Source organism: Chionomys nivalis, chromosome 6, assembly GCF_950005125.1.
Source record: "Chionomys nivalis chromosome 6, mChiNiv1.1, whole genome shotgun sequence".
NCBI classification, from domain to species: Eukaryota; Metazoa; Chordata; class Mammalia; order Rodentia; family Cricetidae; genus Chionomys; species Chionomys nivalis.
Genome location: NC_080091.1, coordinates 57656487 through 57677912, shown reverse-complemented (window position 1 = coordinate 57677912; position 21426 = coordinate 57656487).

Genomic DNA, 21426 nt, shown 5'->3' with positions numbered 1-21426 from the left:
ATAAACTATGAGGCAATTAACTTAAAAAGAGGAAAATTTTGTGGGGATTCACAGTTTGGGAGGGTTCAGCTTACAGTGGGGTGGCTCATTGCTTTGAGCCAATGATAGCAGAGCATGTCACAGCACAAGTACACAGTGGAAAGAGTGCTTGTGGCATCCAGGACGCTGGCGAGAAAGGAAGGAAACTGGAAACTGGGTTACCTTATGTTTGTTTGTTTGTTTTTTTTTTTTTTTTGGTTTCTTGAGACAGGGTTTCTATGTGTAGCCCTGGTTCTCTCAAAACTCACTCTGTAGCCCAGGTTGGCCTCGATGTCACAGAGATCCGCTTGCCTCTGCCTCCTGAGTACTGGGACTAAAGGCAAGCGCCACCACCGTCATAGAGTCTTGAAGAGTATGTTCTCAAAGATCTAACTTCTTCACAGTGGAACCCACCGACTGAAAAGGGCCATCTCCCTGAATAGTGCCACAGGCTGTGACTGAAGCCTCCAACACAGGGGCCTGAGGGAGACCTTCAGGATGGAACTGTAATGGAGTCTGAAGCCCTTAGCACACAGCTCGGCTATCTCTAGCCCTGGCTCCTCTAACTAAACTCAGCTTTTCCGAACCTCTCCTCTTTGTCCCTGCCTTGCCAGACTGGCACTCTCTGCTTGTGCTTCTTTTACACATACCCCCCTGACTCAGAGTGTCCTTGACTCTCGGGCAAAGTTGACAGTACTTCCTCCGAGCATGTGCACACTCTACTCCGCTCTCTCTCAGCTCTTGACAGAGTGAGGCAGACATTACCCCAGTCCATTTGTGTGTAACGTCCTGAGTGTCATGGTGTCTCCTTTGCCTCCATGCTTTGCATATCATGGTGTTCATAGTGTATCTGTCCATCAAGACGTAGCCCGTGTACAGCCCAGACCCTGTGGTTATAATTCCCAAGAATGTCCCTCATAAAGGCACATCCACAATGTAGAATTTATCAAGCTCTACACTACTAAGTCTGCTAAGGGAACGGCTAGTGTGCTTTATGTACCGCAAAGCCTCTTATGGATAGACTTTCTTACTCTGCCGCTCTCAGGAGCCACTGCTGAGGTGGCTGTGTTGCCCTACAGGATCAATCATTCACTGGCTCACTCATTATTACAATAAGTGAGTGTGGACTGACAATCTACCAGGTTCCAGGCATTCTTTTTCATGCGGGCCTTTCATCCCCAAATACACTGTCTCTTGTTTTCTTTTCAGATTACAAGGTCTAGTGCAGATTTCTAGCCCAAGGATCATACTGTCCCTGTCTTCATGGGCCCATGCTAATCTTAGTTCTGAAGATAGCTCAGCCTTCCTGGCCTTTTCAGCTTTCTCTGCTTGTCTGCTAACTGGATTCTCTTTGATGAGTCACCTTCTAGAAGACCCAGAAAACTAAAATCTTCCCTGCCTAGATTTTAAAGAGAAGAGGAAGACTATGAATAGTGATGCATTAAAATGTTTATCCTAGTTACAAAATAATAAAAAAATGTGTATACATGTACACACACACAAACACACACTACACACCACACACACACACACACACAAGAATCAAGTAAACTTACTCTGTTCCCAGCGGATGATGCAATTCTAGATACTATAGGAATAAGGGCCAAAATATGCGTTGGGCCTCTGAAGAATTTCCTCATAGTGACCTAACCACCGGCCAGCAATGCTCAGCTCCTGGCTCTGTCCCTTAGTACTGGGTGGACCATCTGGAACAAACACCTTAACCCCTTCATCTTCGGGTTCCTCTTCTCTAAGGATGGAGATGGCCATTCTAATGTGTGAAGGTTCTCAGAGAAGAACACAGGTCTTGGGCTGTGGCTCAGGGAAGGGCAGTTCAACACAAACCATTCTGTTCTCTGTTCTGTGTGTAAGGGACTCCGGCAGGAGACACTTTGACCACAGTCTAACACTTGTACAGTCCCTAAGTCCCCTAACCAGCTGCATCAAGGCCCGATAAGGCTGTGGTTTTTGTCTCTTTCTCACTAGTGTGTCTCAGGGCTTTCAACAGTGCCCAATGGAAGAGCGCAGTCAATATTTAGCCAAAATTAAAAAAAAATAAAGTTGCAATAGAAGATACATTCCAGTATTTTCTTTCTCTTGTGTGCAGACCATGTATCATAGAAGCGTCTACCTGTTTCAGGAGTGGATGAGAGTTTCAAAGACATGTAAAGAGTCAGAGACTCCTTTGTGACAAGGAGTCACGCATGCTCATTTCTTACTCTTGGGGAGTTTAGATGCTCCCAACTGCCCTTTATTTAATGCCTGAAGCTTAGAAATTTCAAATAATGAAGGTATAGAGTCAGTTGAGGAACTGGGATATGGCTGCTTGTCTGGTAACCCGGTGCTGAGAGGCAGAAACAGTTCACACCTTCACGAAACATGGATACTAAGATAGTCTCTTCCTGTTGTGTACTTCTGGCCTTGTCTATTTTCCCCAAGTACTCTGGGACTGAGGAAACATGAGTGTCATCATACTTGAATCATCTTGTACTTTAGGCTGCATATTGAATGCCCTTGGTTGTTGTGGAATATTCCTTTACATTGTGTGAATATATGTCACTGGTTGGTTTAATAAAAAGCTAAATGGCCAATAGCTAGGCAGCATTTTTGTGACAGAGAGAACATTGGGAAGAAGAAAGGCAGAGACAAGAAGTCAGCCAGATGTGGAATGAGTCAGACACACAAAATGGGTTAGAGGTAAAAGCTACGTGGTAGATAGACTATAGATTAAAAGATATGGGTTGCCCAGGGTGGTGGCACACACCTTTAATTCCAGTACTCGAAAGGCAGAGGGAGGTGGATCTCTGTGATTTCGAGGCCAGCTTGGTCTACAAGAGCTAGTTCCAGAACAAGCTCCAAAGCTACCGAGAAACCCTGTCTCAAAAAAACCAGGAAAAAAAAAAAGATATGGGTTAATTTAAATTATAAGAACTAGTTAGGAACAAGTCTAAGCTGTTGGCTGAGCTTTCAAATTAATAAAAAGTCTCTGTGTAGTTATTTGGGAGCTGACAGGTGGGATAGAAAAAGACTAGCTACACTTGGCAGACCCATGTGTTAAAGACTTATCTGTCTAGGGTGCTATGGGGTGTGATGAAACCTTGGGAGTTAGAGCCTAATGGTAGGAAGTTAGCTGGTGGAGGTATGCCCCAGAAGGGGATAACAGGACCACAGCTTCTTCCTCCTTTTCATGTTGCTTCCTGGCTGCAGTGAGGTGAGCAGGTCCCTTGGTCACACACACTTAGCTCGGCACACTGTGCTGCAGTACACCCAAACACAACAGGATGGACACTGAACGTGGAGCAATTCCCCTGATACCAAGAGCCAGCAGTTCTTCCCGCCTTCGCTATGTTTATCACAGATAGATTGATGTCTAGCATGTCTAGCACCCCAATGCCATATTTAGTGCTATCTGAACAGATAACCTCCTTCTACTGACACAGCAGAAAACCCAGATCTCTCCTCTGTTTGACCTAATGAATTTCCATCCTTATTTTTCTTTATTTTTTTTATCCTAAACCTATTTTATCTAACTCCATGATCTTCATCTCTGAAAAATGAAGGCCCAAAGTCCTTCTTGGGGCCAGGTAGGCCATCAGGGCCTTCTGCATCTTTCAAGTTGGGAGTCAGGGATGAAGACCCCTGAAGAGGTGGAGGCAGGGACATTCACTCTCCAGCTGTTTCTGAGTTCCCCAAGAGCGTATTCTGAACACACAGGCTGGTACCCAGTAGAAGCAAGGGCATCATTCCTTCTCTGTACAGAGACCTGTGGTTCCTTAGGATGTCACCTCTTTGGCCTCTCTGTCCTGCCCCCATGTAGATACTTCTCCGGGCCCTTAGCCTGGCCGAAGCTGACTTTTCCTCCACCATGAGGGTTAATAAATGGCCACTGTATAAAAAACCAAACTGGATGCCATAGCAGGGAAAGCACAAGTGACAAGAGGTTCAGCCCAGAGGGAACCGCCCTGCCGCCACAGCTAACAACGGTGGCAACAGCCCTGAGAGAAACAAAGGGTTCACCAAGTCCCAGTGCTGTGACCTCGTCTAGACTTATGAATGTGTTCTGGAAGGACTTATCCCTTAGTGTTCTCAGTGTGAAGTTCTGCTTGGAGTAAGGGGGAGGGACGTGAGCAGGATCATGCCTTTGGGTCCTTTGCTCCAGGGTGCTTCACAGGGAGTTTCCGAAAGCTCGGCCACAGGGCTGGGATCGACTTTCACTTCCGTCGCTAGAATCATCTGCCCGATTCTCTCTTGGTTACATCATCCAGAATCTGTCTGTGGTTATTTCCCCACGAGCAGAAGGGAGCTCTGTCTGCACGTAGCTGGGTGGGGATGGGCACCCTGATTACCATGGAGTCTCCTAACTCAAATCCTCCCTTCAACAGAGCTGAGGCCCGGATGCAGAGCTGGGGACTGCTGAAGGTCAGGAGGTGAGATTGCTCATGGCTCCCCAGTTCCCCATACAAAGTTCACAGCGGCTGGATCAACACCACTTCCATCAGCATGAGCCTGCAGTGTTTCAGCGAGGCAGAAAAGGGTCTGCCCTGTTTTGTTTTGCTTGCCTTTCCCAGTGCCTTTGAGGCCAGATCTCCTGTGCAGGAGAATTGACAGAAGACACCAGCATGTCCAGACTGCTGACACTCTGCAGAGTCACATACACCCAGAGACCTGGACTTTGTCCTCTGAGGGAAGTGTGAGGGCAGACGGACTCAACCCATGGTACTACAAGGTCAGTGCCAACCCAGGTTGTCTGGCCACGGCGCTGACTGACTCTCAGAGGGGAGATGGAAATTCAGAAGTTATATGTCATAGTGGAAGGAATTGGGTGAAAATACCAAATACTTGGGTTGCATTTTTGTTGTTTTTTTTTCCAACCAGCAAATTTTCCACCCACTTCAAGTTTTACATTGAATGCAAATGGCATCACCAAGATGATGGATGCTCTTTCTACCGTGGCTGAGGAACCCGCTCCACAGATGCTCTGTGCTGAACCCTGGGGGGAGAACTATGTCCTTCCAAGTTGCAGGGCACTCAGATTCCTAAAGACCCTAATTGGGTTTCTGGGGTCTGTTTGTGTTCATGTAGCACCGGGCTATTGGCTAAAATAGCTCAGGCCATAAAAATAACAGAATGAAAATACTTGAGCTAGCCGCATAGCCACATATTCCATGCAGAGGCTAGTAAAACTTCCAAATTACACCAGGGCTGCTCTTCAAGGCCACAAGAGCACACAGTCGAATGGAAAAGGAAGGGCTATTTTCAGAGTGAGCTTAGCTCCAATCAGTATAAGTTTCCTCTGAACTCCTCCTCAACAAAACCTTTTTGGAGTCCTTTGGAATAATTTAGAAAGGTTGACTCCTTTTCAAAATGGTTTTTCAGGCCACAATAAAGCACGGACTTTCCATATTGCCTCCCGCAAAATGACTAATAAAATGTGTGTCTGGGAGAGACAAGGTCCAATAAAGTCTGGTGTTCGGACCCACCCGTTCTACTCTAAAATAACTCTGCTGCTCATCCGGTCAAGACCAGCACCGTGTTTTCCCTAGACTCCCAAAGAATACCTCACCTGGCCTGGCTAATCCCACTTTCCCTGTCTTACCTCTGTTCTCCACAAAGTACTCATTCTGCCCCTCAAATGTACACCAGCTCCTTCAGGTCAATACAATCTGATAGCTTTCCACTGTTTCCAAATCCAAACACTTCCCCAGAGCCTGGGGGTCCACAGTAGTGTCAGGTTTAGCCTCCCTTAGTCTTACCATGTGTCGTGGTTTGACTTGGTACTTATCGTGGAAGGCTCTGTATTCTCTTCAGGGTCTTCTAACTTTTCTCTTTCCCTCAATTCCTTTCCTACTCCTTCTGGTCTTAGTTACCAAATGTCTCAGAATAAAGGGCTTGCATCTCCTAGACACACTTGGAGGAGTTGAACCCTGGCTCCCCAGAAGTATGTATATCCAAGACCTGTAGATGTGGCATGGTTTAGACAAAGAATCTTGGCAGATATAGTTGTCCTACTTAACTCTGTCCACTTGACACAAGAGTCATCTGAGAAGGGAGTCTCAGCTGAGGGATTGTCCACATTAGACTAGCCTTTAGGCGTGTGTGAGTGTGTGTGTGTGTGTGCGTGTGTGTGTGTATGGGGTGGGGTAGGGTTGTCTTGACTGTTAATTGATGTAGAAGGGGCCAGCCCACTGTGGGCAACCCCACTCCCCGAATAGGCGTCTTTAGTTGTAAAGGAAATCTAGCTAGGATGAACCTGTGAACAAGTCAGCAAGCAGCATTCCTTCATGGTTTTAGCCTCTCAAGTTCCTGCCCTGACTCCCCTCGACGAGGGACTGTAACCTATAAGTGGAAATGAGCCTATTCCTCCCCCAGAATGCCTTTGGCCGGGAGTGTTTACTATGGTAACAAAATGAAACTAGAACAATAACCAACTTAAAGATCATGAGATAAGGTCATCTGAGATCAGCCAGGCAGGTCTTCTATGCAACATTTAAGTGCCTTCTCAATAGTACAAAAGATAGGATCCACACTCAGTAGAGGTCATATGCACACAGCAGCTGGGGCTGGAGCAATGCAGCCAGGAGCAGAAGGAACGTGGGCCCACTATAAGCTCAGACAGGGAAAGGAGCCTTGAGAGAGGGGCAAGGTAGCCCTACTGACACCTGATTTCAGACCTCTGGCCTCTTTGAGAACTGGTTTTTTTTTTTTCCTGCTGTTGAAGATGCTCAATTGGGGCAGATTGTGTCACCAGCTCAGCCCACAAGCTGCCCAAACCATTTCCTGATTGAGTGGAAGACACTGAGGAGGTGAGCGGATGGAGAGTGAGTGGGGAGATAGATGCACTAAGAGGCACTGCCAATTATGGGGACCACTCTCCTCTACATGAAGAAATTACCCCTAATTTCAAGTTGTGTTACTGTGTTTTGTGTTTTTAAGTGCTTCAGAACAGGCAATTAATAAAACTGGTTTATTTAGCTCACGATTCTGAAAGTGGAGAAGCCCAGGGGCATGGCTCAGCAACCAGCTAGGGTCCTCTTTTGTGCATCCTAGCATGGCTAAGGGCATCATGAATGGAGACAAATTAAGTGTGCTGACTCCAATCTCTCTCCCTCTTCTAATGGAGCTATTAATGTCTTCACAGGACCCAGACCTCGAAACCTCATCTAACCCTATTTTTTTTTCTACAAAGACTCAGTTTTCAATTCCATGAACACAGGACTTCAGGAATGATTCCGAACTTGACCTTTGTATGGTATGGAGGGGACACATCCAAAGTAGAGCAACTTTCACCACATGTGACCCTTAGAATCTCAGGGGTTGTTGAAATGGTTTGCAAATGCTAAATGAGGCTCACTTCTACCTTAAACAGGTAGAGTGTATTTGGAAAGACATTTCAGTCAAGTTCTGAACAGTCCTTTTGAACTTTTCCATGGATAGAACAGTCCCTTGATTCATCCCATGAAGTCTGCGCTTTTCTAATCTTTGCATGTTGATAAAGGATACAACTGTTCGCAAAAGCCCAAGGCTCCAGTGACAATCTCATTTTCTTCTTCGTCACCATTCCCAGCAGCCAGTTTGTTAACTGCATCTTCAGAATGCATCTCCGTACTGCATAAGCTAGGTGTGGAGGCACAAACCTGCTGTGGTGGTTTAAATGTGAATGTCCTCCACAGGCTCAGGAATTTGAGCCCTTCATCCCCAGTTACAGGAAGTACAATTTAGAATAAGCGTTGGGGAAAAAAACAGGATTCTCAACAAACCCATTTTCTTCAGTGGAAGGAAATGAATGATGCCTGCCCAGTTGACTACCTGGAATGCCAGAGTGAAAGGTGACAAACAACCTGGGGGTGCTTTGCTATTCTATGAGCCAGGCTTCCTTAAAACCCTCAAATCCTGAGCATTGTTTAGGCCCTGATCCTGAGCTTTGTCTCTCAAGTGACTAGAGCACATCCCTACGAAAGGGATCCATTTTCCATCAATAGAATCAATCCTTATGCTTATCATAGATCTTTCTCTAGGCTGTAGCCCTGAGATCTCTTTATCAGCCAATAGAATTCATTCTTATTGTGAAGGTCACAGGTCACAAGTTCTACTATGTTTCAATGTGCGAGGAAAATAAACCACAGGGTCAGTCCCAATGCCCGCAAAACTGGCACTGTCCCAAGTTTTCATTCACCTCTCTGTGGTCCTCTTTCCCACCAGGGGCAATACTGCAGAAATCTCTCACACCCCGCTAGTGCTGGGGGAGGTTTAGGGGTGTGGTCTTGATGGAGGAAGTAAGATTCTGGATTGCTCCCTGTCAAATCATTCTCTCTGATTTGTGCGCATGTTTGAAGACATGAGCCCTCAGTTCCTAGCTCCTGTTGTCATTCCCGCTGCCATGGTTCCCTCCAATGATGGACTCTAACCTTTCTGAAGCCATAAGTCCAAACATCCTTTGTCTTCTATGGGTTGCCTTGGTTGTGGTATTTTACCATGGTAACTAATACATCTGTAATACACTTAGGAGGTGGAGGCAAGTGGATCAGAATTTTGTGATCATTCTTGTCAGTTTAAGGACAACTTGCACTACACGAGACCAAGTCTCAAAAAGAAAAAAGAAACGGGAAAAAAAAGATTAATCATCTGAAAGCTACAGCAGAAACAAGGGTACATGTACATATTAGTTATATTTTTAGATTGTTAGAGTGCCAAAAGTGGGTTGACCAGATGTCTAAGATTAAGATAAGGGCAGGATTAGCTTCTTTTGAGTTTGGTGAGGGACAGACATATTCCGTGTGCTGCTCCTAGATTCTGGTGTTTGCTTGCTTGCTATCTGTGGAAATTCCTGGCGACTGCTCCAACACTACCTTTGCCCCCATCTTCACACAATGCTCTCCACATGTATCTGACTGTGCTGGAATCTCCTCACTTTATAAGGACACAGTCAGGGTGGACACAGCGGGGTCCACTCTGTTTCAGGCTGACCTCATTTAACTAATTGTATCAGGAGTAATCCTATTTCCAAATAAGTTCATGCTACAGTATAGGAGGGGTTGGAGCTTCAGTGTATGGATTTGAGGATGACGCAATTCAACCTATAGCAGTGTAAACTTACTTATCACTAACTTATTGGCTGCTTCAGTAAGTTTCTGGAGGGCAAAGCTTTTTCCCTCTCAGTGTCACTGCTGTGTTTGCGCTGGGGTGATGGCACACAGCTTGGCAAATACATCAAAATCTGATGAGTTTGGGGGAACGGATCTAGGCTATGTAAAATGCATCTCCAATAAAGTAACTACCAAGAAATCAATACAATAACTGTTGTACATCGTTCTGAGTTATAATTCGATCCTCACAGGTTTGCTGGCCTCCCAGCACTCACTCTGGTGTCGCTTCAGAATGGTGGGTGGGGATCTAAGTAGAGTGAGGGATCGCCAATGTGTTCAAGAATTTGATGAACGTTTGCTGTGGTCTGACTGTGTCTCCCAAGGGCTCAACTGTTGAAATGTCGTTTCCATTTGCTATATTAAATATTAATTCGACTCTGGTGTGTGGAGGTGGGACTTTGGGGGAGTATTAGGGTTAGACATCATCATGGTGGAGCTTTGTGATTAATACTGGGGGCTTTCTAAGAAAAGGGAGAGGCGTCAGAATCTGTGCATAGGTCTTTACTATCTCTTACCATGCGATACTCCCCTTTCTTTGGATTCTGTCACCAATTGGATGGGCCTTAAACCTGGGACTTTTAGAATCACGAGCTGAAACAAACAGCTTCCCTTGAAGTTGTCCAAACCAAGGTATTTCATTATTGTTACATAAAACAGATGAATGTACTATGCCAGTAGGCACACACACACACACACACACACACACACACCCCTCTGCTTATAGTAAGGATAACCCACAACAGACTCATGTGTTTGCACAGTTGGTCCCCAGATGGTGGTTCTTTTGGGGGGACAGATTCTGGAAGCTTAGGACAGCGAGGTCTAACTGGAGAAAACAAGCCACGAGGGAATAGCCTCGTGAGTTATCACCTACCCTGGTGCCAGATGCTGCGCTGTCTGCTTGCTCCCACTGACACAGTTCAGGCTGTCCATCCTACCATACAGTCCCCTCTGCGATGTATTGGAGCCACTGAAGTCCTGAAATAAACCTTCCTCTTTTATGTTGGTTCTGTTAGGTAGCCTGTCACCGTCATGGAAAAGCAACTATTGTAGGCATACTTCCTGTGTGATTGTGGAGGGTTTGTAGACACCCTGAACAAGGCCGTTTCCACTGACTGCAGTTGCAGTGCCTAGGTTACCACTCTGGAGAAAATGGGATTCCACCCAAAGCACAAGGGCCTCTGGGGAAGTGAAACATTTTGCTTCTGCTTGCAAGGAGATTAGGATACACTTAAAGAGGAAAAATACAGAACAAAAACAGCAACCCATAGGGAACAATGGACAGAAGCTGAAGCTACAGAGAAAGCTAGCTTACCCCAGAAGCCCCCAGGTGGGCTGGACTACTAGCTGGACTCCCCACGGGTCACTGAATTAGACACAAGGGACGTTAGAGAAAGTAAGCTTGCTTCAGGGTTTGAAAAGCAATAGAAGCTAAGCCTTGGGGCTCCCACCTAGAGTCCCAGCACTGGGGAGGCTGACCTGGGAGGAACAAGACTTCAAGGTCAGCCTTGTCTCAGAAAGAAAAACAGAAGAAGAAAATATAATCAATAGAAAGTGGGCTTTAGTCAGGCATACTGGCACACACCTTTAATCCCAGCACTTTGGAAGCAGAGGCCCTTGTAAAATTGAGGTCAACCTGGTCTACAAAGTAAGTTCTAGGCAAGCCTGGTCTACATAGCAAATTCCAGACCTGCTAGGGGTACAATGTGAGATAATGTCTCTTTAAAAAAGTGGGCTTTGTTGCATGAATTTAATTTTTAAAAGTCTCATTGATATTTTAAATACAAATTATTTTTAAAGAATTTATTTTATATATGAGTGCTTGCCTGCAATTATGTGTACCACAAGGGAGTAGGGTGCCCACAGAGGCCAGAAGGTGGTGTGAGATCCCCAAAACTGCATCTAGAGATGTGAGCTGAGCTTGTGTCTTTGCAAGAGGAATAAGTACTCTGAAATACTGAACCATCTCACCGTCCCCACAAAAACGGTTGGTATTACCTTTCTTTTGAAAATGTTTAATGTCTTCCAACTTCTTGTACACAACACTTGCAATGGGTTTTCAATGCTGTGGGAAAGTGTCTTCTACAGCATTCTGTGTCCAGTGGGCTCCATCACTCTGTTTGGAAGGAGCCAGTTTCCACAGATGGACAGCCTTTCTCTATGCTCCCTACCCACCATCAGCACCACATCAAGCAGAATTCTCACAATGAGGGTTTTGATAAAGGAGAGAGGGGCAGCCTGTGGAGGAGGGGGAGAAACTGGCAGCTAGGGCTTTGTAAGTCTAGGGAAGTTAACAGTCTGCCATACTCGACTCTCAAATCTGTGCCAAGAGCTGTCATTTTCCTGCTACATTATGATCCTCACAAACCATGAAAGAAAAATGCAAGAAGGAGAAGGGTTTCTAAAAGATGGACCAGAAGCCAAGTCCTTCCAACAGTGGTTTATATCTTGTAAGAGGTTATTGCATGAGTTTAGGTTGGGCAGGTCCCTGGCCTCAAAAGTGTTTCTTACCTCAGTGATGACCTCATAATCACGGACCACCCAAGTGAACCAAGCAAGAGCGATAAAATGCTGGTGTGGGGAGGTAGGGAAGAGAGACAGAAGGTTCTCTGGCTGTTTGCTTGGCTTAACAGTAATTTTCAGCTTCACTAATTTTTTTAGCTTCATCAGTTTGAACATAAAATCTACAACCCACCTTTGGAATGACCAGGTGAATGATGGCTGTATTGTATGGTTTGTCTTTCAAATTGTCATAGCCCAACCCAGCCCCTCATGCTTTAGACCAAACTGGAAACAATCTACTACTAAGGAAGACTTTTTTTTTTTTTGAGACAGAAAATCAAAAGCTACCACATTCACCCCCAAAAACCACACTTTAGGAGAAAAACGTAGTGTTCAGAGCCACTTCATAGTGTCAAGTGTTCAACTTTCAGGCACTGAGTGAGACAAACGCTGGTGGCTCGAAACAGGTCATGGTAAGAGCACTCGTTTGTGTGATGGGGGATTCTGCAAGACCTTTAAAAAATACCCTCAATATGCTAATTGTTAAAGTTACCAGCACAGTATTTTTCCATATGAAAATTGACAGCTCTAATTGTAAAGAAATAATAACAAAACATGTATTTCTCGTTCAGCCAGATGGAATAGGTACAGATACTTCTGAAGACCAACGGAGAACTCGCTGAGGGCCTGTCATTTAAATAGCAGATACTAAGTGCCCACCTTCCTGCCTTTTCTATGCCATGCTAGGCTGAGGCTGAAGAGCCAGCAATGACGAATAATGTAGATCCTGGCTGCTGAGTGCGTCAGGATTTGTTTGAGGAGACAGGATGGGCGTGCGCAGAATAATTATGTAAGAACACAAAACCCAGTGTAATTCCATGTAATATTGTCTTATGAACTGCGCATGGCAAGGGTTCAGAGAAAAGACAGATTATAGGGTGACTAAAATTAAGCAGGAAAATTGTGCAAATCATGGTCCTTGCTAATTGATAGAAGGAATGGATAACTGGCTTTCCCATAACGGGATGTTTGGCTTGTGGCAAAGGCATCCTCAGACAATCAAAAACCCTTTGAGTTTGTCTCTCTCTTACTTAATAGCAGTACCACTCTCGAATGTATTATTAGCACAGGGAGCCCATTGTTCTTTGTGACAGATGGTGACATCTCTGGCAGGGTGGCTATTCATGAAATTTTGCTGCTTGATCAATGGGGATGGGTCTTATTTCCTGCCCAGAAAAGAAGAGAGATGGCTGTCCTGGGGTCTGGGACTTTAGTTACCATTGGATGAGACTGTTGAGGTTTAAATGACCTGAATTTGAATCTGAGATCTGCTACTTTTGGTGACTCAGTGGGCTGTTCTTTAGTTGCCTCTGGTGATGCGGGAAGATGTTGCATCTCTCAGAAGATCTCGATGCTGAGGACAGAAATGGGTTCCCTCATATATTACACATACGAGAGTGTCACACATGTAGCAAACATAACATCTATTAGCATTGCTCTTGTTTGCTAGCCTTGCTATGTGGGACGCGTGACCTTGCGGAGTCATGCATGATCTCCTACCTTTGTTCCTTCTTTTATAGGACTGCAATGGTCACTGCTCACCTGTGGGACTGTCTTGAGTATTGTGGGGGAATTAATGGTATAACTTGGCAAACTGGAATGCTCTCTCCAATGTGAACTGCAGTGCCAGAGTGAGAAATGAGCAAACTGGCTTCCAGCTTCATGGTGGCACATACATTTGATGTTTCTCTGTGCCTTCCGGAACTCCGTCACTGTGTATATGTGCACAGAGTCACGGATTGCCCATTTCTTCAGAGAGTCCACCATACATCTGTGCATAGAAAACCTCATCTAAAGGACTCATTTTCTGTTTATAATCTATAAACCTCCAGCTTATTAAATGTTGGGTCAAGACCCCATATGGAGTTCATATAACTAAATGTGGTGGTTGAAAGAAATCTGGCAACAACCAGAAGATTTCTGAACACATACCTAAATGTTGCAGGCTTTCTTTTGGGTCACCAACCAGCTCCCAAATCATAACATGGAGACTTATTATTAATTATATATGCTTGGTCTTATTTTATGTTTATCTCACTAGCCCTAATAACTTAATTTAACCTGTCTCTCTTCATCTACATTTTGCCTTGGGGCTTTTTATCTTTCTTTCAGTCTGCATCTCCTACTCTGTGTCTGTCTGTCTGGCAGCTGCCTGGCTGGCTGGCCCCGGGTGTCTTCCTCTCTTTCTCCCTTCTTCTGTTTTCCCCCTCTTCTCTCTTGAGCCTAGATGATTCCTCCTATTTCCCTGCCCGCCAGCCCAGCCTATTCTCAACTGCCTACCTATTGGCCATTCAGCTTTTTATTAGACCAATTAGATGTCTTAGGCAGGCAAACAACAATGTTTACATTGTTAAACAAATGCAACATAAACAAATGTAACAGTCTTTACATAGTTAAAGCAATGTTCCACACCACCTAAATTAATTCAAAATCAAATGTGTGAGGAATCTCGGATGTTTGTGACAACACTCGCCCTTGGTGTAGTATGTATGTGGCAGTATGCAGCCTTGGCTCCAAACACACGGTCATACAACACGATACCTACGAACACTGCCTGGAGCACCCTGACTCTTGAACACTGCTGCATGCTGGGAATGGCAGTGCTTGAACTGATTTGAAGTTATTGCCCTTCTAGAAACACAGCAGTCATTAAGCAGAGGCTTAATGTTTTCCTACCATCTTTCCCCGACATGTAAATATCGAATGACTACAACTTTGGATTGCATTGTTTCAGAATGTTTGCTTTCAAACATCGCCACTGGGCTTGATTACTTGAGCTTCATAAAAAATTCATTAAAAATGAAGTTTGGCTCGCAATTAGGGCAGAACTTCCAACAATTCCTGAAATGCCCTTAAACATGCTCCTGCCCTTTTATATGAGATCTTTATGTGAAGCAGCAATCCCAGCATTAATTATTATAAAATCAAAATATTGGTCAACTCTTAAAAGCGCTGAAGAAGCAGTCTGCCCTGCAGTATCAAATTGATACAACACTTAATTCTTTAGTTAAAGCTAAACAAGCACATCCATCTCATAATATGTAAATTGCCCCACTTTTAACAAAGGGTGAAATTATATACATATCAAAGACTTGCTTTAAAATAAATTTCTTTTTAATTTATTAGTAGTAAACATTTGATTTGTATACTAATTTTATATGCCTATGTATACAGGGTCCTATAAATAATTCTCAGGTGAAAAGGGGTCATGAATAGGAAAACTAGGCTCAAGTCTACTTCCATGTCTGAGGAGCTTGAGTTTCTCGGAGGACAGAGACTGCTGTACGCCAAGTGTGCAGACAGCAGTCCGGCACAGGGGTTCCACCCACATCAGTGGCAGGAGAGGTGCCTGCCTTTATCCTTAACTCCCACTGCCTCCCAAGCAGAAGAATGAGCTCAGCGACATCCCCAAAGGAACAGATGTTTAAAGAGAACCCACCTGCATTGCTTTCTCTTCTATTGCATGATAAAACACCCTGGTCAAGGCAACTCATTTGGGCTGATGGTTCCAGAGGGTTATAATCCCTAAGGGCAGGGGCAGCATGGCAAACATGTTATTTGGAGTTGGAAGCTGAGAGCTTACAATTTGGACCTCATGCAGAAAACAGAGAACAAACTGGGAATGTTGGGAGTCTTTTGAACCCTCAAAGTAATCCTCCCCCCACACACAACTGCTACCATCAGTGACGTACTTCCTTCAGCAAGGCCATGCCTCCTAAACTTTCCCAACAGTGCCACCAAATGTGGAGACTAAGTTTAAAATGCCAGAGTCTATGCAGGAACATTCTCATTCAAACCACTCCAACATCAATCCATAAATTACGGTGCACATAGTACCATGTCTACACACAACTTGGTCAGGTCCTTTGAGAGAAGGCAGATGCCAAGAAGGTATGATCTCTGTTGACACTATTAAAAATCAATCAATCAAACAAACAACAAAAATCCCCCCAAAAGAAGATGCAGCCCAAGTTGATCTCAGTATTTTTTCACTTTAACCTCGCCTTTTAAACCCGACCCACTCATCGCTGACACCAGCAACTAAAAGTGGATACTTATTCGGATCTAAAAGAACCACAAAGGGTTGGTTCACAAAGTCCCATGTGTCTGCCTCTCGTTTGCTAAGGTTTTCCATTTCAGAATCAGAAATGGAACCACAGAGCCATTCTTCCTCCAAAGGGCTTAGTAAAGACTCCCTCATTTCCACACTGAGAACAGGGTAGGGGGTGGGGAAGAAAAGTCTGTATCAGGATGCTCTGCAGGTGGACAGCCTGCAGACAGAAAAGCAAGCCTCAGTCACCTGTGCTGGCACAGCTGTGACAAGCACGAGAGGTATAAAGATTTAGGGGACTTTTACGTGGATTTTTAGAATAATCCTCCTTTAAAAACTACCACTACTCGGAGGACTGAAAAAAATGTTTGCTTGGCTAAGTTTCTTTTAATGACTATGAAAACCCATGAAGGAGGAAAACTGGCCAGGATTTTTTTTTTTTGGAGGGTATGAAAGCCTCTTATTTTTATAGTTTTGAAAATCCTTGGAGTTTAACTTTGAACTTTAACCAAGAAAAATGACATCTTATAAACAATGGCGTTTGTTGATTGGATGAAGAACTAGATCAATATTGGTCTTGGCAGCCTGTATTGGCTGCTGCTGCAGAAATATGCGGGTTGTGGTGTTAAAAAATTATGTCAGTTCCTCACCATGCATATCTTTTTCTTGGCATGTTGCCTGGGAATTAGTTTCCAGAGACACTTCCAGAAGTCAGCCCAGAGCCTGGCCTCCCTGGTCAAGGAAGTTACACATGAGCTCTCAGAAAGCATCCGGGCCTGGTGAGCTTCCGGAGGGGAGGGAAGGAGGGAGGTGAGGACCTGGACACCTCAAGGCTCATGTCCTCTCCCTACACAGCTTCCACTGTGACTCTTCCCCAAAACGGTGAAAACAAGCAAACAAGCAAAAAAATGAAACAACTCCCAAACCAAACTTAGTCCATCTTGGAAAATGAAAAGTCAAGACAAGCATGTTAGAACGTCCTAAATCTCACAAGGGGTGGGAGTAGGGGGTGGAAATTTTTAAGGAACATCAGTAGCAAACTTTGGTGATTCATTTTAGATTGACTTAGGGTCCAGGGCAAACTCTGTCAAAACAAATCCAAATCTTCCCTGCAGACCCAAGTTTCTTATTCTTGTTTGTTAGAGAGGCCTGTGGTGGTCAGGGAGAGGAAGGCTGGCAGGAAAAGCTCAACAGGGATCCGCTTTGGGCCCCATTGTTGAAGGTGTCCCACCTGTTTGCCTTACAAACCCTGTGCTGCCTCACCTAGCCTGGGAGGAGGGTGAGGCACTGTCCTGCACTTCAGCAGTTGGCACATGATCTGTCTCCGCCACAGCTGGGCACACCCTGGCCATTGCCCGGGAAAGACCAAACAAAGAGCTGTTGCTGCGTGTGTCTTCTGAGGGCCTGCTGGCTGACCCCCATCCCTGAGCTCATGGTGGCCGGTGGAAGCCCTTGGCCTTTGTGTGAGCCTAACACTGCCACAGTGCCTCTAGAGACACCACTGGCAGAGAGGCTGAGATTTTGGCACACCCCTTTGCAAAGGTCGCCAGCTCCTAGGCTGCCAGATTCACACAGCTTTTTGACTATGTCTCCGAGACACTAGGGCAAGGCCTAGGACTACTTTGTAGCCCAGCTCAGTAAGGGTGTGCTAGGCCACACATCAATAGCAAAGAAGTATGAGCTCTGCTGATATTCACTGAGTACTGACTATCTACCACACTTGCATAGAGCACTCTGTGTGCTGTGTTTAACTGAACCCCCAATGTACACACTGAGGAAATCAAGGAGAGACATCTTGCAGTGGGTGGTAATGGTGGGACTTTGCTCTTGGTCTCAGGGCAGAGATGTACCATTCCAAGACAGATACAACAGTGATTCTCTCCCCGGTCATCTCGTCCTCTTTTCAAGACCATCCCAACCAGGTGGCCAACAATCCCACACCTGGTTGATGATCATGCCCATAAACACATTGCTTCCAGTACAGATGCTAAGCTCATCCGTGAGTCCCCAAGACCTGCAGAACTGGCCTCCTCTGTCAGTCAGTCTCCAACTCTCCCAGCCTATGCAGCATAATGCTCAAAGCCCTACTCCCGGTCCCGCCTCCAAGGCCCTTTACCTCTCCTCTGCACAAGATAGTTTGTCCTGCTACAGGCAGCATTCTAGAAGCACAATGGTGACTTCAATTGCTTCCACAACAAAAACAATAGATTAGTTGCCAGACAGTGTTGGCACACACTTTTAAATCATAGCACTTGGGAGGCAGATGCAGGCAGATCTCTGAGTTCAAGGCCAGTCTAGTCTAAAGAGCATATTCCAGGACAGCTGGAGCTACATAAAGAAACCCTGTCTTGGGGATTAAAAAAGATTAGTTATGACTCTTAGGGCTGGGAAGCATCCTCATATCACCTGACCCAATGTAATCATTTTTTTAGAAAAACAAAAAAAAAAAGAGTCAAGGCCCAGAGAGTTTAAACAGCACAGATGAGGCCACACAACAAGGAAGAGGTCACTGTAGGTTCAGAACCTCAGCCTCATGACTGCCACACACAATCACTCTTCAAAGTGATCTGAGTTGATCTATGAGGGCAGAGTGAGCTAGAGGAGCCAGGTGATGAAGACATCATTCCCCAGCCTGATGAAAGTGAAGCCACCTCGGTCTGCTCCCAGAATGCCGTCCTGTATGGCTTTGCTGGCCCATGCCTCAGAAGACAATAAGTCAAACCTTTCCCTGTTATAGTGAGTCCCACATGACATATACTCACAGGACTCTCCTTCAGTGCTCTAGGACACCATGGAGGTCAGAGAAAAACTTGGAGAAGTTGCTTTTCTCCTTTTACCACATAGGTCCCGCGAACTGAAATTGTATGGTTGGCCCTAGCAGCAAGTGCTGTCTTCTTGGCCACATTATTCCTGTTTATTCAGGAAGACCTCCAGTTCATGGGAGAGTGCTGCCCGTATCCAGAGTGGGTCTTTCCTCCTCAGTTACATCTATCTGGAAACAGTCTCACAGACTTCCCAGAGACGAGTCTTAGGGGTTATTCTACATCTAGTCAAATTGGCAATGACCAGCACAGAGGACAAATCACATTAGACCATCGTGGGGTCTATCAGACGTCAAGCAGACGGTTGGCTTCAGGGGTCCAGAGCTGACGGGAGAAGCGGGATGCAAAGACAGATTTATAACTGGCCTTTAGTGCTGTGGTTCTGTAGAACACTCCCTTTGTACGTTGTGAAGAACGTGCTGCTTTTATTATTAGTAAAGAGATGACTGGTCAATAGCTAGGCAGAAAGAAGTGAGGTGGGAAAGCCAAACCGAGAGGACACCGAGAAGAAGAAGGGTGGGGTCACAGGGTGGGGGTTGCCAGCCAAATGCAGAGGAGGCAGAAGTGAACATGCTGTGCTGGAAAAATGCTACTGCTAGGTGGTAGAGCATAGATTAAGAAACATGGGTTAATTTAAGATGTAAGAGGTAGTTAGTAACAAAACCAGGCTATCGGTAAAGCTTTCACAATTAATGATAAGTCTTGTGTGATTATTTGGGAGTGGGCTGTCAGGACAGGGCTGACTGGTGGGACAAAAAAGCTCAGCCTCCACTGTGGTCCAGATGAGCTCATGGATACCATGAGGGAAGATGGGATGTCTGAGGTTGGAGGCCTAGGGTAATCCAAGCTTCAGTTTAGAGATGAGGGAGGAGAACTGACAAAATAACTCCAAAGGGATGAGTCAGGTGAGGGGGGATGGGCTGGAGGAAGAGAGGAAACTGTTTGGGAAGGGCTTGGGGGGAAAAAAACGTGCTTCTCCAATTCTCTGGTATCATTAAAAGGAAGAGTGGGGGCTGGGCAGTGGTGGCGTGCACTTGGGAGGCAGAGGCAGGCAGATCCCTGTGAGTTCAAGCTCAGCCTAGACCACAGAGCCAGTTCCAGGACAGGTTCCAAAGCTACACACAGAAACCTTGTTTTAAAAAATCAAAACAAGGTGGGGGGGGGGAGAAAGGAAGAGTGGGCCATGGTTGGAGATAGAAGCCCTCCAAAATTTTTGAATGGTGTAAGCCCTGAATGTGAGTTTTTGTGTGATTCGAGCAAGAACCCGCCATGGGACATTGGGGCAATTTGGTAGCTCTTGACCTTCTGGGGTGTAGGAATGAGATGGAGTTCACTGTGTTTAATCAATGAAAGGAATGCTGACCTTTGGTGATGTCTGCTATCACAGAACATTCGATCATTGCACCGAGAGCTACTCCAGAGCAACGGAACTGAGGGGGTGAAAATGGAAATTGGCGTAAAGTCCACCAAGCCCCTGGAATCACACCGATGCCACCCTGAGGGGAGAGGCTGAGGCACACGAGAAGGGAGCTGTCATGAAAGAGCAAATGCTTCTTACCCTTGAGTACCCCAGAAGGGGTTAGGAAATACCTGCTCAGCTATGTCACCAGTTAAAGCACAATCACGCCATCCCTTTTCCATCTCCAGCATCCTAATTGCACTACATTTGGGACCACAATTAGAACCAGAACCAGACCCCAGAGGCAAAAATCAGTCAACCGTCTGAATCACCGATTTAGAAAAGCACCAGGCATTTGGAAAGAGCGCCTACGGGGTAACGGGACCTTTAGACTCTGGACATTGTTGGTAACAAGTTAAATGAGTTTTTTTTAAAAAAAATATTTCTGAAATTACAGTATAGACAGACACTGGAAAAGTTCTTGGAAATAAAGACAGCAAGTGATACTCTTCATTCATTCATTCATTCATTTGCACTATTTGATTTTGGAACATCATGCATGTATCACATAGGAGAGGTAGCAGTGATCTCTGTCTTCATACCACCTACAGTCTAGGCATAACTGGGAAAAGAAAAGATTGCTGCCCTGCTGTGACCATGTCAGAGGAGAAACACAGGTACCAGAAGATCAGAAAGAAGCAACATGATCAAAGGTAGGGGTCAGAGGCTTCTGAGGTGAAACAGCACCCTAGCTGTTGTCTGGACAGTCTGGGGACTTGTGGGAACCTACCATCATAAGGAGAAAATACCATGGACATTGGCAGCCAATGGCTCAGGTTTAGGTCTCGGGGCATCCAGGAGCTCTGGACATTGTTGACTCAGTTGTCTTTCTCTGTTCCAGGGTCCTCATGCAGCAACAGCACTACCAATCACACAGAATCCGGAGAACCAGACAGTAATCTACTCACAGCCAAGAAACCGAGGAAGTTGAGGACAGTGTCTGTCCTCAAGGAGAAATCTGTTTCAGAACTGTGTTAGGAAACGTCTTTCCTAGGTTTTTACTAACACATCCCCAACCTTGTTTCCCTGCACCGCTCCAAGCTTCTAATGGCAAATGCACCGCATGCCAGATCTTCAGCCTCTGCCCCTGAGGTGGAGAAAGGATGCCAGGGTTTCAGTGAGAACCGGGGGCTGGAAAGACAACTCAGTACATACAGGAGCTTGCTGCAAAGTCCAGTGACCTGAGCGTGGCCCATGGGGTCCACACGATGGAAGGAGAGAGAATGGCTTCCCACAGGGTGCCTTCCTATCTCCACACATGTGCTACAAGCATGTCTACATGTATAGAACATACAGAAATACAAGTCAAAATGCAATTTAAAAAGTCTTAAGAACTGTCCAAAGTTGATGTGGAAAGATTGCTGGAGAGTG